Raw genomic sequence first — 3905 nt, 5'->3', positions numbered from 1 at the left:
ATACGATGGGTGCTACTTTTGTAGGAATTTAACTTGGCAATTCGTGACAAAAGCGGAAAAAATAATCTTGTGATTGATCATTTGTCACGATTAATCAATGAAGAATTTATGAAAAGAGAGAGAGAAATAGCTGAAGCATTTCAAGATGAAAAGCTATTTCTTCTTCAAGAAAGACCATGGTTTGCTAATTTAGCCAACTACAAAGCCTCAAGAATTATTCCTGATCATTTCAACTACCAGCAAAAACAAAAATTTCTCAAGGAGGTCAACCATTATGTCTGGGACGAGCCATACTTATTCAAAGATGGAAAAACAGTTATAAATTTTTTGAAAAAGAATATTTTTACCTGCTTTGGAACACCAAGAATACTCATAAGTGATGGAGGATCTCATTTGTAAACTCCCAATTACACAAGGTTTTGGAATTTTATAATGTTAAACATAAGGTAGCATCACCTTATCACCCACAAACCAATGGATAGGTAGATGATCCAACAGAGAATTAAAAAGAATTTTAGAAAAACGGTCTCTTCCTCAAGGAAAGATTGGTCACAAAAGTTGGATGATACCTTATGGGCATATAGAACTGCATTTAAATCACCAATAAGCCAAACTCCATACCAACTAGTTTATGGCAAAGCTTTTCATTTACCAGTTGAATTGGAGTATAAAGTCTATTAGGAACTTAAGTTTTTAAATTTTGACTTGAATGAAGCCGGAACAATACGAAGAAATCAATTACACCAATTAGAGGAAATGAGGTTTCAAGCTTATGAATCTTCAAGATTGTATAAAGAAAAGGCTAAAAAGTACATGACTCCAAGATCCGAAGAAAAGATTTCTATAAAGGTCAGAAGGTACTCTTGTTTAATTCCAGATTAAAACTGCTTCCGGGAAAATTCAAGACCAGATGGTCAGGGCCATTTGTAATACAAGATGTTAAAGAATATAGAGCAGTTGAATTGGAAGATCCAAAGTCTAAAACGACTTAGACAGTAAATGGATAGAGGTTAAAACCATATTTGGGTAATGAATCAGGCTCCATCATCAAAATTGCATCAGAATAACTTTTACAGCTGGAATAGGCGTCAAGCTATTGACGTTAAACAAACGCTTGCTAGGAGGCAACCCAGTAGTTAGTTAGTTTTTGAATATCTTTTTAATTTATGTTATGTTTTATGTTTAATTAAGTTTATATTTAGTAATATGTTATTTTTCTAGAAAATTTCATATGCATCAAACATCTCCTTAAAACCAATTTTTCCATTGGCTTGAGGACAAGCCATCATTTAAAGTGGGGAATATGGTTTAATGCATATGAATTTTTTTTTAAAGAAAGTTAATAGTGTATTTAAGATTGTATATTATTTAAAAAGTAATTTGGTTGTCCATAAATTCAAAAAAAAATTCAAATTGCTAAACATATATTGACTTAAGCTTTTATTGAGAAAAATGAGATATATTCTAAACTTTTTGTGAAAACATCACATAATGTCATAACTTGAAATTTGTTTGAAAATGAAATTTAAATTTGTGTAACATAATCTTTGTAAACATTTTTTAAATCAAGAAGTGTAAATCCAAACCAAGTGAGGGAGTGTGCCAAACACGTGAGGATCAAAGTTAAATCACCATTTGATTTGTCTAATTAAACTTGTTTGAGTCGTTAAATCTCTTAATTGTATAAAATTGATAGGAAGTGATCCAGACATGTTATTTCTTTAGTTGAGCCAAATGGGCAAAAAATCTAACAAAAAATTAGGATTATCCTTTGATAAACCCCTTTGAGCCAAACAAAGTAAAACATTTTTTTTTCAAATTACCTCATAAAACCGACATTCAAAGAGAGCATTAATTTTTGAAAAGGGTGTTCGAAAGAATCAATTTGGGGGGAGAAATTGGTGGACTTGGCTCCTAAGCTTCTTAAAAAGAAAAAAAAATTCTCAATCTCTTTACAAAAATGTTGTAAAAGAAAGTGAAAAACAAAAGGAGATTGAGAAATACAAAGAAAAGCCAAAAAGAAGCTAAGGTTCAAAAGCTAAGAGGTTGGAAAAGAAAATTATGGAAAAAGGTAGAGTGAAGTGCTTCATTGAGAAAACCTTCCAAAATGCTCTCTTTTTACTTGAACTTAACTTGATTATCTAGAAAAACCATGATTGTCCAAACCAAGCCTCATTACAACAGAAAACAAGACCTTAGAGATCCTTGATTGGTTATGCAATTTAAGAGAGTATGTGAGACAAAGAACAAGCTCAAATTACTACAATCAAATGGTTGAAAAATTGAGTGAAACACTTACCCCTTGAAGTTCCAATTTTGAACTTGTGTGCAAAAAAACTTTTTGATTGAAAAATATTTGCTTAGGTAAATTGTTACACACTTTTGATGAACAAAAGCATACATTTCATGTTTGAAGCATTATATGTAAAAAAATCACAAATCATGAAAAATCTCATTAAAAACATTTTTTGATCATGCTTAAGCAAATTTAAAATCATGTCAATCATATCTTAAAAAAATTAGCCAAGCTTTGAATTCGGTTGTGCTTTACCATTTGTTTGAGGACAAACAAAATCTTAATTTGGGGGGATTTGATAAGTGCCAAAATGCCTAAAATTCATATACTTTTTATGGCACTTATCCTTAGAAAAATGGAGAAAACCAACTTAATCCAACACTTTTTTGATAAAATATCACAATCTTGTATATGTGTTTTGTGTATTTCTTTTGTATTATATTTTATAGGTTTTAGGTGGAAAAGAAAAGAATTAATCAAATACAAACAAAGTGCTTAAAATAATGCCAAAATGACCCACAAATGACATGCTTAAGCTTGACGTAGCAATCTATGTGCTTAGCCTTAAGCATGACTCAACAAGACTTGGCCTATGTGGAAAAATATGGAGTCAAATTGAAGCTAATCATTAAGTAGCTTAGCTTGGACCAAGCCCATGCCTAGCTGACTGAACACCAACCTAGCACGGTCAGACCCAACTTGACACGGTCAGAACACAAGCCAACCTGCTAAAGCAGACAGCTTAGTGGAGCACATGGACCGTCCAGCTTGGAACCACAAACCTGACTAGATCAGCAAGCACAAGGCCACATCACCATCAGCACGGTCAAAGCTGCTCAAGTAGACAGCTTAGTGATGCCATATAAGCGCCTGGCGGTTTGCACCCAACAACTTGGTCAAGTTGACTTAGCCACTAAGCAACCATCACCTCATGCATGACCTCACTCCAAGTAGCCTCCATAGGCTTTTCAGAGGTAGCTCACAATAGTTGGGTCAGTAGGTGACTAAGCTGCTTGGCCATGACCAAACCCATACTGAAGGGTTTGGTCAGCAGCTTGGCGGTCAAGGAGAAAAGCTCGGCGGTGGCAGAGAACTCTTATAAATAGGAGGCACTTCAAGGCTTAATTCATTCATTCTCATTCACAATTCACATTCTCACATACACTTCCATTCCTCATAACCGATTTTTTCTCTTCTTCTTGTAATTTTCTTGGAGAATTTCTACTCCAAAGTAGTTTAGGTAAGTTTACTTTGTAGTTTTTCTTAATTCAAGAGGAGAAAGGAGATGGCAAATGAGATACAAAAACATAATTTTGTAATCTCATTTTGGTCCAAAAACCATCTCATCTTTGGATAGATGACTCATGCTCCTACAAATTGACTTGGATTATGGTGTAATTTCTTCTCTTTAATTTATCATCTTTTGAATTCAATTCAATTTCAAGTTATTACTTTTGGTTAAGTTTTGATTCTTTATGAAGTTCTTAATGTGGTTTTAGCTTGATCACCTAAAACTTGATTTAAAGATCTAAAAATGCTTCTTCTTAAAGTGTTGACAAGTGAACTAAAAAGTATAACCTACACCTTAGTTCACTTGCCATATCAAGCA

Source organism: Lupinus angustifolius, chromosome LG20 (genome assembly GCF_001865875.1).
Source record: "Lupinus angustifolius cultivar Tanjil chromosome LG20, LupAngTanjil_v1.0, whole genome shotgun sequence".
Taxonomy (NCBI): domain Eukaryota; kingdom Viridiplantae; phylum Streptophyta; class Magnoliopsida; order Fabales; family Fabaceae; genus Lupinus; species Lupinus angustifolius.
This window is presented reverse-complemented; position numbering follows the sequence as displayed.